This window comes from Bidens hawaiensis, unplaced genomic scaffold, assembly GCF_021521415.1.
Source record: "Bidens hawaiensis isolate Kalapana, Puna unplaced genomic scaffold, B.hawaiensis_p1.1 tig00026615_1, whole genome shotgun sequence".
Classification (NCBI taxonomy): domain Eukaryota; kingdom Viridiplantae; phylum Streptophyta; class Magnoliopsida; order Asterales; family Asteraceae; genus Bidens; species Bidens hawaiensis.
In genome coordinates, this window is record NW_027494279.1 from 31,427 (window position 1) to 50,915 (window position 19,489).

A 19,489-nucleotide genomic window follows, 5' to 3' on the forward strand; every position below is an offset into this window, starting at 1 on the left:
TATTTCGGGTAGGAACCGGCACCGGGTTGGAACCGGTTCCGGGTAGGAACCGATTTTTGAGAAAATATATGGGTCCGGGTAGGGTTTTCCGGGTATGGGGTACACCGGGTACGAACCGGAACCGGTTCTGGGTCGGTTCCACCGATTCGGGTATGGAACCGATTTTTTTGTGCACGTCTAGGTTCAACCGTTCAAACTATTATTTTTCTTCCTACATGTTTTGATAGTTATGTTAATGGAAATATCATGAAAAAAAATCAATGTAACCAAGGATATTAACAAATATTTAGGAAAAAAAATGCAAAAAATAGCAGCTTGACTCTCTCTATTTTTTATCTTCAATAATTTTCATCAATCACGGGATACACGTCACTGATAGGTTAGACCCTTAAATAAAATCTCCTGCACCAATTTTAATCTTATGTGCCACTTTTAAATATACGGAAAATATAATTTTTAAAAATAATTTATGGGACCACTAGCACTGTAGATTCAAGTATTGTGTCGTGCATGCATCTGCTACATCAGAATGAATCTGTTGCGTCAAAATGATTGAATTTGTACACCAGATTGAAATTCATTGCAAGAAAAACACTAGTGGGAGTATGGTTGATTGGTAAGTTACAGACTATTTGTTTCATTTGTTGGTCAAAATGAATATTTTCATGATTTTGTCAACATAAAGTGTCGTATAAAAACCCCTTGAACATTTTTCCTGTTTTGCTACTTGATTAAGTATTACAATATAAATTATAAAGAAGCATTTGTTGCCAAAGTGTTTAATAGTTGGAACTGGACAACTTACTCATCACGTGAGTGATTTTAATTGTGTCACAACAATTACGCTAAAAGATGTGGCATGGTCTGTTATGATCCAAAAGTGACCAAAAGATCTGAAATCACAAAAATTTTCAAGTTGGTCCGCCATTATGTGTTATCGTCTAGCCATGGCTTCGTAAGTTGTAATTATCAAGTCGCATAAATCCGTGGCTCGGTCGAGCCATGGCTCAGTAACAAAATATAAACATATAGCCATGAGCCATGACCTGACCCAAATACAAAATAAATATAAAAGTTCCACTTGTCTATATTTTTTCTAGCATTTGGTTGCTTGAGTACACAAAAAGAAATATTAACACATGTCTATAAAATAAATATAAAAGTTACACAAGTTGACATTTTTAATGAAACTTTGTCTAACATCTGACTTCTTCCAAAAACCAATATCTATAGTTGTATCAAACAACCTGTTTTTTCCATCAAAGAACATATGGACATCTTAACAGACGATAGAACGAAACAACTAAAGGCTTTCGATGACACTAAAGCCGGCGTCAAAGGACTAGTTGATGCTGCAGCTGATGGTGTTGTTGCCATCCCCAACATATTCATCCGACCACCCAATGAAGATCTAGAACTTAGTACAACAACTTTACAAGTACCTGCCATTGATCTTCATGGGGTTGACGGTTTAAGAAGAGAAAACGTCATCAAAGAAATCAAACACGCTTCGGAAATATGGGGTTTCTTTCAGATGGTTAATCATGGAATACCAAACAAAGTGCTTGAAGACATGCTGAAGGGGGTGCGTGGATTCCATGAGCAGGATGTAGAGGTGAAGAAAGATTATTATTCGAGAGATCCAGAGAGGATGGTGCAGTTTAACACGAATTATGATCTGTACATGTCGAGGGCAGCAGATTGGAGGGATACATTGATTATCAATATGTTAAATAACTATCATCTTGATCCTCAAGATCTGCCGTCGGTTTGCAGGTACATAATTTTATTGGTAAAAAGATATCGATTGAAAACCTATACAAAGATAGCCATTATACATTTATACTTGTTGAAATATTATATTTCTTGTATAATTAAACACATATTTACTATGTATTTAATCTAGTTAATAGAATAGAAGATTAGAATAATAACTTGTATAGTTGTATTCTTATGAGCAGAGAGACCACACTTAACTACATAAACCATGTCATGAAGTTTGTAGACACGCTTTTTGAGTTACTATCAGAAGCTCTAGGTCTGGAACCGGACTGCCTAAAACGGCTGGAATGCGAGAAGGGTAAAAGCCTTGCTTGCCACTACTATCCGGCATGCCCGAAACCCAAGCAGACCCTAGGGACTAGCAAGCACCAGATGCTTCTTTCATTACTCTTCTTCTGCAAGATGAGATCGGAGGACTACAAGTTTTGCATCAAAACCAATGGGCCAATGTTGATCCTATTCAGAACGCTCTTGTTGTTAATATCGGGGATCTCCTTCGGGTATTTATTTTTAACAAACTAGATTTTAATAATCTAAACTATGACTTAGTATGAGATAATAATTCATACTAGCAACTTGACCATTGAAAGTTACGACTCAAATTGTCAGTATAGATTATCAACGGACTGCAAATGGGCCATAGTTTGAATTATTCATAACTCCAATTTCGTTTAATTAGGGTATGTTTGGTTGAGAGCTTTTAGAAGCTTCAAGCTTTTAAGAAAAAAACTCCTGCTCAATTAAAAGCCCTATTTGGTTGAGGGAGCTTGAAGGTTTTAGGTTAGGAGAAAAAGCTTAAAGCTTGAAGCAGCGTTTAGAAAAAGCTATAAGCTTTAATATTAGTATTTTAAATTACTTAAATAACCTTCCAAAATAAATATATTTAGTATTACCTTTTTTAGTTATGCCCATTTTGGTCATTTTATATATTTTATTAAAAGCTCCAGCTGTTAGAATAAATATATTTTATATATATTTATATATGGCCCTTATAATTATTTATCTTATTATTGATCATTGACCTAAATAACCTTATGTTTATAACTGGTAAATCCTTGATGGACGGAATTACCCTTACTAACATTAATAGGGTTTCCCCTTGGGTGTATATATAGAGAGCTTATTAGAGAGGTTAATAACTAATGATGAATAATAACACCATAAGAATCATCCCCTACCTCTCTCTCTCAAATCGTGTTCATCAAGAACACCTAATCTCCATCCTAATCATACACCCTAAAGGGGAACTCGATCAGATTAAGAAGATGTCAATCTCAAACATCACTGGATTATCAGGTATTACATATTTCCTTGTTTCCATTATATCATCGATTATAGAAACTGATCAACATATGGTATCAGAGCATGATGTTGATTAACCAGTTTCTTCGATGTCCATAAAAACTGGAATTAAAATAGGAAACGAGTTTTTTGATTAAAACCCTTATGTTTACGGTTTTGATCATCATCATAAAACTGATTGGATCTGATGTTCGTATTACTTCTAACGAATTGTTAGGTCTGATTAAAACCTGTTCATTATAAAAACCTGATTATATTCAAAATCTGTTTTACAAAACTTTCAGATTTCGATTCCAGTATTAAATCTGATAATATAATCGAAAACAGTTTCGTAAAATTCTTGAAACTGTTCTTGTTTTTTTCGAAGATGTTCTTGAAGAACATCATAATTTTCGAAAACTAACCTTAATTAGGATTAACTTGGGAAAATGAAATCTGTTAAAGAGATAATATTATCTCTAAGTTTAATTTCAAAATCTTTTAAATAAGATAAAAGATATAATTTTGAAATCTTATTAAAATTAGAGATAATCTAAAACTTTAAAGAAATAATATTATCTCTAAGTTTAATTTCAAAATCTTTAATATAAAATAAAAGATATAATTTTGAAATCTTATTAAAATTAGAGATAATCTAAAACTTTAAAGAGATAATATTATCTCTAAGTTTAATTTCAAAATCTTTTAAATAAGATAAAAGATATAATTTTGAAATCTTATTAAATTTTGAGATAATCTAAAACTTTATAACAGAATCTCCCAAATCCCTTAAAATTAGGAAAAGGTTATCAGGTTGATTATTCTTTTCGAATTCTGCTAATGTTGCGAATCAAGGCATCTATTCGCAACAACTGGACTCTAATCGCAACAAATGAAATGTTGCGAAATCGCATGATGTTGCGAGAATTACATATTATCTTGCGAGTAACATGTTGCGAATGTCCACTAATTATGTTGCGATCAGAACCTAGCATCACAGAATGTTGCGAAGGGACATATGTTGCGAAAAGTCACTAATGTTGCGAACCTTAAGATGTTGCGAGTATTACTTAAGATGTTGCGACGAGCTAATTTTGCAAGATGTTGCGAGTATTACCTATTGATGTTGCGATCAGCCCATAAAATCACAGGATGTTGCGAGTACTCTTAATCGCAACAATTATGTTGCGAGTGCTTTAAATCGCAACAATGCTGATTACATCACAACAACTCCATTCGCAACATCTCTCATAACAACATCATTCGCAACATCTCTTATAAAACATCAATCGCAACATTACTTATGACTGCACTGTTCGCAACATCTAAAATCCCCTAACCAAATTCGCAACATCACTTCGAAGAAATCGCAACTTTACTTATATCTTACATGTTGCGAAATGATCAGAAACCCTTATATATAACCTAACTGATTAAGGGGCCCTGCTCCGTTAAATTACTTAACTTAAATAACACTTATAGTTCACTTCTGCCCAACGGTGATGTGTAACCTAATATTGTTATTTAAGTCTAATTAAGTATGTCACTTAAAAGTGTATGTCCTAACATTATCAGACATTCGCATGACTTTAGTTTTGCTTAACTTAAACAACACTTCATGAGTTCACTTCTGCCCAATGGTGATGTGGTAGCTTAACAAAGTTGTTTTAGTCTAACTAAGCATAGTCATCTAAAAGATGAGTATCATAAAATTGCTAGATACTCAAATGACATTAACTTTGCCTTAAATACCTTAAATGTCTCAATTCTGCCCAACGGTGATTTGTTACATTTATGTATTGCAAACTTACCTTGTGCATAACAACTTGATTGTTCCAATTCTGCCCAACGGTGATTTGTTACAATTATTTTCGCACAAGAATTTTATACTTAAATAATACATTTTCTGCCCAACGGTGATCTATTTTATTTAAGTATAATAAAATTAATTTTGGTGTTATACTTAAAATTATCACATTTTCGTAATGATCCTTACATTAATGATCCTTCATTAATGATCCTAATTTCAGTCTGCCTTATTAGATTACCCATAACATAAATCACTCTAAAATTCTTCTATAAAGTTTGAATCTCAAACCTAAATCATCCACTCTTATTACAAAACCTAAGAAGAGTTTTGCTTCTAAAAGGGTCTTATAAAATTTGCCCTTTTGAGTCTTGATTATCCTTAAAGACTTGAAATTCTTACTGCTCATTCTGATAAAAGTATTACAGAAAAACACTTGAGCATAATCAGTGGGATAAATAAATATGTCTCTTATGATAATCAAGAACTCCTTACATGATTCCTATCAGGTGAGCAATTACGGATTCTAAAATTCCTAAGACTAACGTTTTTTTTTTCTATGGAAATAATAGAATCAAAACAATTCCTAAGATGCATGCAAAACACTCTAATTCTAAATAAAAAGGTTAATTGGCATTTGTGAATACATCCTAATATTTAATTCCATGACCCATAAACTGAGAGCTTATACATGGAACTTAATGAAGTCTTTTCAGTGTATTACTTTTCCACCAGTACAATTAGATGCCTTAAGAATCAACTATAACACTCAGAAGTACTAAAGGAAACTGAGTGTGTTGCTAGCAATATATGTACAGGAAAAGGAATGCCTAAAATTGAAAATCAAATGTTATTCACCTTATTACCACTAAACCTTAAAAGATGATAGTTCTAAAGTCTTGAAACAAAATACAAGTACTACTTCCAGCTCTAAGTTCTCAAAGGGAAAGTCTCACTGCAAAATCATGCCATTAGACTAGGCACGAGCAAAGAGACTATCCATACCTCAAGGGAACAGTTGGCTAAGAAAGGTAGTTACCAATTAATGATATTTAACTCCACTAATATTAATATCCCTATTAACACATGTTAGTTGAGTTTAGTTTTATACGTTTCCTTATCAGAAATCGATAATAATTAAGATGAGAGTCAGTGACTCATTTAATGTTAAGGTTGTAAGAACCATAAAAGCTGTTTTGTATTAAGCTTTATGATACCTTAAACATTCTAGAGTTTACTCAGAATTTAGTATCAATACTAAAGCTACATTTTGACAGTTATAAGGTTTTAAATGACCAAAACAAAGTCACTACTAACTAAAACTATCATATTATCGGTCGTTATTATCTGAATAGAAACCTTATAAGATAAAACTAAGCGATGCTACAAATTTCACAACCTTTTGTTATCATAGAAATGAGAATTTAACAAAAGATAAATGAGACTTACGTACTTCATCCATTAAGACCAAAATTTTCATGAGAAATCATGACTCGGTTGACAAAGGATGAATTGCCATTAAATCTCATTCTTAGTGATTTGAAAGCATGTGTTAAATGCCCTAAATATAAACTGGATAAAGGGAGTAAGTGAGGTCCACCATAAGTTATAATTCACTGCTATTAGTGGAGCTTAGAAGAATATCCACTTGTATCTAATCTGTTTCCTACTGGACAAGTTCTTTAAAGAAATCAATTCATATATACTTATCAGTATTCCTTCTAAATATGTCCTTAAAATTTCTTATGAAATATGGACAATAAGGAAATCAAGTCTAAATGTATGAAAGTTTCCTATGACATGAATCGCCAAAACTTGTATGGAGTTTTAGAGGCCTAAAAGATCAGTGGGAGCACTGAGTGTCCTTATATGCAAGAGATGGGGGAGAAACAACTTAATCTACCTCATAAAACATCCCTTGTATAAGACACTGCTCCATTATATCTTGTCTCCTTAACATTTAATGCTACTCCTAACAAATTTTGTTGGATACCTAAATATGGGAAAACTTAGATTTCTTACCAAGACTAATTAATATAATCCTCAATTAGAATTTATTGGTCTTCTGATGTTGACCCTAAGCATGCTGAATTCTTACATATTTCTAAGGTCAGTAGGAGCAGTAAAAGTCCTTATCATAACTTGGCTAAGTACAAGACGCGGGGGGAGAGATTGTCGCTTACTTTAACTCCGATTACACCTCTTGTACACCATACTGCACCAACTCTTACATACTTAGAAACTAATATTGCTCCTAATATACCTGAAAATATGAAACTCCTTATAAACCCAATAATTAACTCAGGAGGTCATCTAGGTCTCAAAGGCCTACTAACTTTGATGATTATGTACCCTACCTGACTAAAGATTAAATGGATTTTGGAAGGTTTAATGATCCTACCTCTTCTAATTAAACCATTAGTATCAATCAATCTTCTAAAATAGTATAACGTTTGGGATTTGGTTGAATTACCTAAAAGGTAGTCATTACTAAACTAAATCTGAATGAATAACGTTAATACACTAAAGGTATGATTGATTGATAAAGGTATACTCAAGAGGGAATAAATTATCAAAGAACCTAGTTCCTTGTCTTACAAAAGGTTACTTTGAGGATCATCACTGTTCTAGTAGCTTATAATAATTTAGAGCTACATTACATGAACATTAAAACAACTTTCCCTAACACTGGCCTACATGTTCGTAAAATAACCTGTAAGTTCTAAACTGAAGGTTAAGAACACTTAGTTTGTAAGTCAATAAAATCCATGTATGGGTTGATGCAAGAATCAATAATGAAATCATAATGCAACTCTCTTCATCAAGAACTAAGTGGATTGATTTACCTACCTCAAGATGAGTGGGAGCAACTAATGTAAACTTGTCCTTATATAGATGACATTCTTTTGACAAGTATATGTTACATGAGTCAAAGTATTGTTAACGCATATCTTGACCTAATCAATCTCGGAGATACCTCTTATTTAATAGTTATCAAAATACACCGAGATAGACTCATTAGTTTTATATGTTTTACATGAAACGGGTCCTTACACTTGTAACATACAATATTGCTCTCCTTTAGAGGCTAATAGGATAAATGAGATTATTTCCTTATGCATCATTAATTAGATGCCTTAAGAATGTTCAAATCTATACTCGTTTAGATATTGGTCACATTGCTAAACACTAGACTAATTATTTCTATTGTGAAGCATCTGATAAAATATCACAATATCTCTAAGAAACGAGACACAATAATTTAAAGAAGAAGAAGTGAGAACTAAAAAACGGTTGACTACTAATATTCTAACTTTGTCAACTTCTGGGTATATCCTTATGTCAGCAGACATTACTATCTCATGAAGGAGTCCTAACTAACTGATAACAACGACCTAAGTTATAATGACATAATATGTTGCCGATCATAACGCAACGTGTCACTAAATGTTGTTGGAAAACTTTATCAGTTGACTCATAATTTATTAACTTCATATAAATCCAATATTGAAGACTTATTGTGATAAAGTCAGCTACCCTTATTTCTTGAACAGTAACAGTTCAAGCGGAGCTGCATTAGAATTCGATACAAGTCTAAATTATTGTTCGCTTATGACTTAAGAACAAATAGAGGAAACTAAACTTTTGTATCGAATGCATTCATGATATGCTTATGGATCCACTAATTAAAGGCCTGTCACCCATAAGTCTCCTAAATGGCCAATAATAGAGACGGGTTTTACCAATGACCAAGCGCAACTGCGTATCGTACTATGAATGATTAATTATTAATTTTTCCTCATACGTTGAAAATTTGTTTTGTCTCTAAATACGTTCATGCATGCCTAAAGACGTATAGACACTAATTATACAAATCAACGGTAAGGGCTTATTTGTCAATTTGATCCTAAAGTTAGGTTTTAAATTTGAGTTGTAGTATGATTAATGGGGGTCCTGAGTCGAATATTGATTCAACGACTGTATTTCTCTGCTGCAATTTGGGTTTAGAACTAAAATGAGTATTAACCTCTGATCAGACTAATCTAATGCTCATAATAAATAATTACTAGGCCAAGTGGGAGAATGTTAGAATAAATATATTTTATATATATTTATATATGGCCCTTATAATTATTTATCTTATTATTGATCATTGACCTAAATAACCTTATGTTTATAACTGGTAAATCCTTGATGGACGGAATTACCCTTACTAACATTAATAGGGTTTCCCCTTGGGTGTATATATAGAGAGCTTATTAGAGAGGTTAATAACTAATGATGAATAATAACACCATAAGAATCATCCCCTACCTCTCTCTCTCAAATCGTGTTCATCAAGAACACCTAATCTCCATCCTAATCATACACCCTAAAGGGGAACTCGATCAGATTAAGAAGATGTCAATCTCAAACATCACTGGATTATCAGGTATTACATATTTCCTTGTTTCCATTATATCATCGATTATAGAAACTGATCAACACCAGCTACTTTGCCAAACATCTAAATATATCTAAAAAGTTATAGCTACGAGCTTCAAGCTACAGCTACCAGCTACCAGCTTTAAGCCACCCGCCACCAGATTCCAGCTACAGCTACCAGCTAGTTTTGCCAAACATACCCTTAATCTTTTAACATAGAAGTAACTATAAACTTACAAAATCTCACTTTAGATAAGGTGTTGTTTTCGACAGATTCGACTAATATTCAATATTCATTTATCTTTAGATTCAGTATTCTTTTAGAATAAATATATATGAATCCTCCAAAGTAAATAAAGACAAGGATGCATGTAATTACCGAACAGTGTTGTTTACGATTTTGTGGTGAAACCATTTAGATCATATCAAATGACAAGTTCAAAAGTGTGATCCATCGAGCAGTTGGTAATGTAACTCAACCAAGAACATCCGTTGCCTGCTTTTTTCAGGGTGTGGCTACGCCCCTGAAAACTTATGCGCCCATTCAGAAGCTTATCACGGAAGAAAGTCCTCGAATATATAAAGAATTTAGTGTACTAGATTACATGACGAAATTTTCCTCTAGGGGACTTGATGCTAAGACTGGCTTAAACAATGTTCGTATATAAGACTAATGCTTCTGAAATGAACCAAGATACTAACATTTGTTTGAGTTTTCATTTTCAGATGTAGTTTGGAGTTTGTTCAATATGCATGTGCAACACTGATTGTAGTTATTTACTAAATTTGGGTTTCCCTTATTATGTCCTCTTGTTTCCTTATTATTTTCATTAGGAGTAGTGTGTTTGTGGAAGCCTAAAGTCAGTTTTGTTTTGTAATTCTATAAAAGCCTGTTGAGTTTATAAATGATGGATATGAAATGAATGAATTGTAAATATTAATCTCTTAATCTGTCAACTAGGTTCAGGTTTTCTTTTCTAGTTTTCCGTAGGGGTGAGCAAGAAACCGAAAATACCGAACCGAAACCGAAAAAACCGAACCGAAGCATTAACCGGCGGTTTATTTTTTGTTTTGTTGAAAAACCGAATTTTCGGTTTCGGTTCGGTTTTTCATTTTTAAAAAACTGAAAAAAACCGAACCGAACCGATATGTGTTTTTACTTAAATATTAATACAATTATATTTGTTTTTTTAGATGTTAGGACCGGAAACAAAACACCAAAAGGATCTATCGTTGATGGTGATGAGGATTATGAAGATACTGAAGATTGGGAGTAAACTTTGAAGATGAAGAATGAATATTGTAACTAAACTTTTAGTGTTTGTTGATTTTTCATTTTATTGAATTTTAAACTCTAGTACTCTTGTAAGTTTGTATTTGTTTGGTTTCATGTAACAAATGGCTATTTTTGTTTTTTTGGATCTAATATGCATTTTCATTTTTTTGGAATTTTTTTGCAATGTCTACACACACACATAAAAAAAACCGATTATAACCGAACCGAAACCGAAAATCGAAAAACCAAAAAACCAAACCAAACGGTTTGTGTATTTGAAAAACCGAATTTTCGATTTCGGTTTTGGTTTCAACTAAAAACCGAACCGTGCACAGCCCTAGTTTTCTGTTTTAAGTCAATACATAATAAGTTGTATCAGAGCCTCTTCATATGGATTAACTATGGACCCTAGTGACTCCACCTTCAAGCTATACTAAGTTACAAACGGAGCTTCAAGCTCTCGTCGGCATGCCCCTTCTCCTACTTCGTGTTCCTGAGTTTACTAAAGGGGCATTTATATATATATATCCCCGTCCAAAGATGTTTTATTAAATATTTATCCAACCCTCTAAAATTAATTACATATTTTCTCTTTCTAAACCATATATATTATATATTTTCCCGTTTCATTAAAATTACTAATTAAAAGACCATATTACCCTTAATGAATTAATTAAACGACTATTTATATATATATATGGAAAATTCCCAAAATAGTTATTTTTAAAAACAAATTTGAAGTTTTTAGGTATCATTTGTAAAAAATTTCAAAAATAAGTATTTTAAGCTAGTCGTGACGACTAGATTTTTGGTGTCAACGAGTAATTTATAAAACTAGTCGCGACGACTATTTTAGGCTAAGAAATTTCAGGGACGAGTATTTTGGCACACTAAACTTGTCTGGACGACTAGTTTAGGTAAAAAAAATAGGTTGGACGAGTTTTTATGATTTTTGCAGTACTTTCTAAATATTATATTATTATATTTAACTTTACTCATACTTAGTTTTTCTTTTATAACTTTTAAAATATAAAGTTTTACTAAAATCCAAATACGCCATTGCGACGTGGATTTCTTTATCTACGCGCGGACATAAGATTTGTTCAAAATCGAGCCGGTCAAATTTATATCGAGGTTTTTTTTTACCTGCTCGGTTTTAAATAAATCTTATGTCGGCATGTAGATAAAAAAATACGTCTCAATGGTGTATTTGGATTTTAGTAGAATTTTATATTTTAAAAGTTATAAAACAAAACTAATATTAAGTAAAATTAAATAGAATAATATAATATTATGAAAAGTTCATAAAACTAGTCCTGACTATTTTTTTACCTAAATTAGTCGTCCCGACAAGTTTAGCGCATCAAAATACTCGTCCCTGAATTTTTCTTAACCTAAAATAGTCATCGCGACTAGTTTTGTAAACTACTCGTTGATACCAAGAATCTAGTCGTAACGACTAGTTTAAAATACATATTTTTGGAATTATTTATAAATGATACCTAAAACTTCAAAGTTGTTTTTAAAAATACCTGTTTTAGGAATTTTTCCTTATATATATCACCTTCTAAAAACATCATTTACATTTACATGTCTCCCAATTTTCATTTATCAAGTGAAACCTCCCTAACATGGGTTCATGTATTCTACTTCAGCTCAATATTAAGAACTTCTACGAATTTCATATACACCCAAATTTTACATACAAGATTCATATTATATTAAAAAGGTTAGTAAAAAAATATTTAAAAACACTACACTAATCTTAGAGATTTTGTGTGCCATTTATAGTTTCCATTTTGCAAATCATGTTTGAAGCAACAGTTTTGTATCACTATAACTTTAAAATTAATAATTGCACTTATCATGGTCAAAGGTTTGCACTTATCATGGTCAAAGGTTAAAGTGGTTAAAGTGTTGGATAAGAGACATCAAATTCTAGATCAATTGATTTTCAAAAATCATATGCTTTCAACCAAAAGGTTCAAAGTCGATGATATCGACAAAGACAAGAAGGATTCATATTTGTCTAAGTTATAATTAATAATTGGTGAGTTGATTATGTTCATGCTAGCTTTTAGCCTGCGTGTTACAAGGGTTTATTTAGATTTTTTTATTATTATTGTGAATATTTAGTTTTCGGTTATGATGTGTTTAGGTTTCAACTTAAACATACACTTTAAGGTGACACACCCCGACCAATGAAGGCGGAAACATCGAGGCGCGACGTGATTGCTCATTGCACAATAACACTATAAAGTTACAATATTTAAACAACTCATTTAAATCCATATCATCATAAATAACACAACAATTGTTCATACAAAATGCCAAATAGATAGATAAACAAATAACTTGTTCTTTTATTTTCTAATATCCTAAAGCCAAGATAATAAGTTTCTTCAAGTAATCCAATCAAGCTAACATCAAACCTGTAACATTGCATAAAATAGAGTTTGTCAACACGAAGGTTGGTGAGCAATTTTCATAGTTTTGGACAATAAGTATATAGTATGAAATCCACAACTAGTATATGAAAACAATAAATAATAGCAACAATTTAGATAATAAAACCGTCAATAAGAATACATTGACGACAATAATAAAATCGTCAATAAGAATACATTGACGACACCTTTCTATATGGGGATACCATATATACTCGGAATTAACGTATGATCATACTTTGATGAGGCTACCCGCCTTAGCATTCAAGAGGCTACCCGCCTTAGCATTCAAGAATTTGCACATAATCATGTAAAGCATATAACACCAAATCGAGCATTTATTTAAGTAAACATATACAATACGTGTTGTGGTTTAAGACTCAAGTATAAATCATTTGAATTTGAATAGTATGCGATGCCACCCCCAAAATGAAAGATGGAAAACGGGGGATGAAAAAGTACTCACATTAACAAGAAACTTGAAAGATAGTGTCGTGAATAATCGGAGAGATCGGTTTAACGAGCAAGACCTATATTAAACGGGTCTTGTGTTAGTAGGTAGTCTTGGAAGGGTTTAAAATAAAATACATGACAAATAAAGTAAATAAATAAAGTTTAGAATTTAAAATGTAAATATTTGAGAAATTAAAGACACGAGTTTTGTAAAATAAGTATACTCGAAACCGGGTCTCGGTATTCTATTCATTAGTTTTTTTCTTTTTTACTCAACCTATGTTAAGTAATAATGTGGGTTAAAATGCGATATTGCAAAACCTTTGGTTATAAGAATACCAAAACGAGGTTTAAACGAGTGTTCGGGTTTGTCGGTTCGGGACTTGATAATTGACCAAGCTCACAGTTAACTTCCCAAAATAATAAATGTTATGAGATAACTCAATAAAATCAAAATAGACTTAACCAAGTATGTAGTTCTATTGTGAAGAACCTTAACGTTCGTTAAGCGAGTATACGACCTTATCGGTTCGAACTTGTTATAAGATCAAGTTGGTTACCGACATGCCAAGTATGTTTAGAAATTAACTAAAATTGATTTAAAATATAATCTTGAAGAAAAATATGAGTTTTGGTGGCTAAAAACACACTTGTGTGTCTTAAGCGAGTGAACTCGGTTTAGTTCGGTTTTTGGTTCGGTCCTTGACTCGGAATAAGACCGAGGATGGTTACCACATACCCAATTACCATGGAACTTGTAAAATAACTTATAAATAATAATACTCAAGTTTTACATTCAAAAAGTTAACAATAAAGCTTTTAAACAAAAGTTCGGTTTTTGGTTCGGTCCTTGACTCGGAATAAGACCGATGATGGTTACCACATACCCAATTACCATGGAACTTGTAAAATAACTTATAAATAATAATACTCAAGTTTTACATTCAAAAAGTTAACAATAATGCTTTTAAACAAAAGTTCGGTTTTTGGTTCGGTTCTCAACTCGGGATGAAACCGAGGCTAGTCACCACATACCCAATACCATGGAACTTGACAAATATGAAAAATAAACTAAAATATGTAGAATTTAAGCAAGTATAACAAGTTATATGGTTAGATTTGTTAAATATATAAACAAGGACTACAAAGTCCTCCATGTAACCTTGCCTTACTAGTCCGACATTTCAACCGGCCGAGACCGGAGAAATGAAAGACCGAAGGTAAACAAGGAGTGTATATTATATATATATGTTGTAACATCAAGCTTTAAGTATTGAGAAGTTAGTTAAAATGAAAGATTAGCTTATGAAGAACAACCTTAGAATTCAAGAATTTGAGAGAGAAATGAAGAAATAAGCAAGCACAAATGAAGAAGATGGGTGTGTATATATAGGGTAAGCTGAATGGGTCTTTCATAAAGGTGTTTCATGAAAATGGGTTGGTTATAGACCCAAGAAAGCACAAACTACAAATGGGTTCTTCAAGTCTCCATTTTGGTAGTTTTAGTCCCTGGAGTTCGTTTTGAGCGTTTTCGGAGAATTTTAAGAACCGAAAAGGGTGTTTTTTTATCCAACAACTATAAAACAAATATTTAACATACAATTCATCATTTTGATAATATCAAAAGGTTCGGGATACAAAACGGGTCGGGTTTACATTAAGAATACAAGTATAAAATAACCCGAAATTGACAAATGTCACATAAGGTGTAGATTTTGTATTAAAATCAAAGGTTACATACGCGGTTTTTATTACATGTGTGTTGTTTTTAATTTATTTTTGTTGATTTTAATTTAATATTGAGTAAAGTGTCAAAATCGTCCATGAGGTTTGGTCAATAATACGACTTTCGTCAAAAAGGTTTTGTTTTTGCATCTGGACCATCGAGGTTTCATACTTCTTGCCAATTAGGTCCAAATCATTAACTCCGTTTGTTAGCACCGTTAAGTCAAGGGCATATGTGTCTTTTTAGTTTAACTATTATTTTAAATTCTCTATACCCAGTTTCCCTAAAACTCATCCACAAATTTCAAACCTCTCATCCAATTATCCATTTCAAACCCCCGATCTAATCCAACCACCATGATTTTCCCCATCACAACCACTTCCGATCCCCCACAATCCGTATCAAGAAGATAATACCTAATCCATCAATATAACAATCAAAAGGTTGAAAAAAAAATCCATGGCGAATGTTTAATAAAGAGGCTGAAAATGAAACCGAAGATAGAGGTCTACGATGGTAATGGATATGAAACAACCTGTTCTCGGCACCGTCATCTGGAGGCGGTCCAACGAGTCGAAGATTGACATTGGTTACAGGAGTGTTTGGAGATGAGGAAGAAGATGGTGTTTATGGTGGTGATGGGGTAGGGATGAAGAAGATGAATTAGGGGTGGTAGGTCCATTTCTCGTAGTTAATTTGTTTTATTAGGTTTTTGAAATTTATTTATTATTATTTTTAAATAATAATATAAAATGACACATTTACCCTTCATTTAACGTTAAAAAAATGACTGTTTTAATGTTTTGGACGAAATTCGCAATAATTGAGAAACCTAAATGGTCCAGATGCAAAAAAAAAAAAAAAAAAGGAAAAAAAAACTTTTTTGGACGAAATTAGCATTATTGATCAAACCCTAGGGACGATTATGGCACTTTACTCTAATCAATAAATTGAAAAGACGGTTTTACCCTTTATTTAACATTAAAAAACTGAGTTAGTGATTTGGACGACATTGGCAAAAAATGGTAAACCTCAATGGTCCAGTTGCAAAAATAAACTATTTGGACGAAAGTCGCATATTTGATTAAACCTCGGGGACTATTTTGGCACTTTACTCTTTAATATTTTTTAAGAAAGTTTGTTTAGATTTGGCACATACATATTAGTCCGTTCGGCATTCCTGCAACATTCTTTTTGTTTGTATGAAAATATTTGTCCGTTCCTTATTTAGGTTGACTATCATTTTATTGTTTGTAGGGAATATTCATTTGCGTTCTTTTATGTTTGTTCTATTATGTTTATTTAACTTTGTTTGTGTTTACTTACATTTGAGAACTATTCGTTTAAGATTTAAACGAACGGGCATGAGCATACTCGTTTTTCTAACGAACGAACATGAACACAAAATTCTGTTAGATTACATGTTCATGTTCGGTTAAAATTATATGATCGAACACGGACATATCACAATTCGTGTTCGTTTGTTTCATTTAGAAGAAGAAGGAGAAGTGATTTTCTGTCTTCTTTTTAAACACCGTTATGTGTGAAGACTCCGCTTTTCAAGTCAATCTCTTCCTTAATTACGTACGATTGCTACAAATTACTATGAGCTGATGCTTTCCAAATGTATTGTTTTTCTAATTTGGGACTATTTGTGGAAAGAGTTACCTAGAACTCGCTAGGCGCTCTAAGTCAGCCAATCAGGGAGTTGGGAGTGCTCAGCTTTGGCCTGAGAATACTCAGGGAGTACTCAGACATGGTGAATCATTGGGGAAAGTAAATTTTAGGGGATTATATACACGTCAAAAATCATAAATTTATTAATATTTAATAAAATACATGCTCAAATCAAATTGCATCCCACCATAATCAGCAGGGCCAGCTTCGAGAATTTAAATGCCTCGACCGAGCCGAAATACAAAGGCCTATGTGCCCTATAAGAAATAACGAAATACATGAGTTAATTTTTTTAATGACGATTAATGTTATGGATAAAAAAAGTTTGGGCCCGATATATTTAAGATGATTAAGATTAATACATATATATAATTTTGTTTTTAAATATATATAATAAACTTAGCCCCGAAAATTACGGGTCTCTGCTAAACGTCTGGTTCGCACTACCCTAGGGTCGGCCAAGTTGTTTACCATGTTACTCGAACTCCAAATCTATTAAGAAATGATAACAATATGTATGCGTGTTGATAAAACTGATAAATCTTTTGATGAGAAAAATATTGTTAACTAATAATTCAATTATATATTTTGTTAAAGGTATAAATAATAGTTAAAGTAAAATCAAATAAAGGTCATAAAAATATGAATAGTATAAACAATTTGTTAATTTTCTATTATATTAAAAGGATAAAATTACTTTATAAAAATTAAACAGAATTTTTATTTTAAAATATATCAATTATGTTTATTTTCTTTTGTCATTAAAATATTATGTTAATACGTAAAGAATAGTAGCTTATAGTTTATTGCCTTATAGGTGAGAGAATCAGTGCTATTATTACTTCATCTTCACAATATACCTTATCCTTTTTACGGTTAACCTCTTCGATCACCGGAAAATTTTCTGACTTGCGTCCTTTTCATTTTTTTTCTCTCTTAGTTCTACTACTTTGTCAACAAGAGATTGAAAGGTCAAACTACCATAACGATGTCAACTCTCCAGTGGTTCCAACATGCCTCCTAAAAAGCCGTGCCCCGGTAGGGCGTCTGGCTTGCACCAACATAGAGCCAGCCCTGATAATCAAGATATATCAAACGCATAGATGTTCATATAATCATATTTCATAACCTAAGATTCAAAGTATTAATAATCATAACAGTGGAGTGTGGACTATAAAGAGGATAAGCGGATCCGCTTCAACAATTCGTAGAGTAGGCATCAAAGGTTGTAGTTCATATAATCATATTTCATAACCTAAGATTCAAAGGTTGAAGAGGTAGGTCCCAGCAGAGCCCAGTTGGACCCGCAAGACTCACCTTAAACAGGGAAGTCTGCGCAGAGACCAACTGGATCCGCAGAACCAACCATGCTCAGAGACGTGACGTCCTTACGCGCAGTACGCAAGCTGGTCCCGCAGGAAATGCCTCCCAATGGTGAAGGACTCCGCCTGTCCCCGCAGCCTCGGATACAAGCCATTAGGGAAGGCCACCCGCGCAGCATGGCTACACGCACAAGGCACTTAGCTCTCGATCACAGTGTCACCTGAAGGAATGAGCCAAGCCGGGAGCAATCCCGCACAGAGGCGGGAGGGGGAATACTCCCGCCCAAATAAGCCAGTCCGTATACTGAAGGATCTTTTACTGTACCTGACGAGGTATGGGCGAAAGATCTGATCAGAGATACGACAGCTCACTGATACAGTATGGCGAGCAGCATGCTCCTGTACTGTATCACTATTAGCCGCTGCCTACTCACCAACTACTGTCATACCACGTGCGTAGCCGGCAGTTGGTGGAAAGGGAATAGTACACAGCAGGCCTGGTCACTATCAGCCGCTGCCTACCCACCAACTACCAGCAGGGCACGTGCGTAGGCTACTGTTGATGAACAGGAACACTGTAGCAGCCGGCCATACCTCCTTGGAAACCTACCTTCGGCTATAAATACCCCAAATGGTATGATCATCTCAACACATTATTACATTACATTATCTTATATCATCAGAATATACCTGATATCTGCTCTAGCAATCTCTTAATATACTTTTATATTTAAAGAGCAATCTAGTCTGATTCTCACGCCGGAGGGTGGTCACAAGGAGGAACCCCCCCCCCCTTCTCAGTGACGAGCTCACGGTGTCTGTTTTGCAGGTTATCAGAAGAACCATCTTCCAAGGGTCTAACCCCTCGTGGGAAACAGCTATCCAACCCCCAGGTTACCAGTAATCTGTCAGGGTCCGGTTAGTGTTTCTTCATTGGCGCCATCCGTGCATAAAGCTAGAACTACAATTTTCTCCAGTTTTTTCAAACTTTTACAAAGATGGTTAGAGAAATTCCGGTAACCACAACCCCAGCTACTGGGGGGAATACCGGCAACACAGTTTTTACGAACACTACCCCGGCTACCGAAGCCGGGGCAAGTGAAGTAAATTTTACGAACACTACCCCACTTACCAAAGCTGGGGCAAGTGCAGTAAATGATCGCCTACTGGGATCCACCGATACCCAGTTTGAGAAACGAAGACTCCCCCGCCAGACTCTCGATGAAGTTAAGGCATGGGCGGAGACACGACAAAAGGAATTCCAGGCTGAGTTGGACGAACGCTTGCGTTCCG

At 33.6% G+C, this 19,489-nt stretch overlaps 1 pseudogene across 1 annotated transcript; it reads left to right on the plus strand.

Annotated features, from left to right (window-relative positions):
- Positions 1-1,236: 1,236 nt before the first annotated feature.
- On the plus strand, positions 1,237-9,980 carry LOC143573708 (1-aminocyclopropane-1-carboxylate oxidase homolog 1-like; annotated as a pseudogene). The gene is made up of 3 exons (XR_013142476.1): positions 1,237-1,776; positions 1,962-2,282; positions 9,715-9,980. The product of XR_013142476.1 is annotated as a 1-aminocyclopropane-1-carboxylate oxidase homolog 1-like (transcript).
- Positions 9,981-19,489: the final 9,509 nt, after the last annotated feature.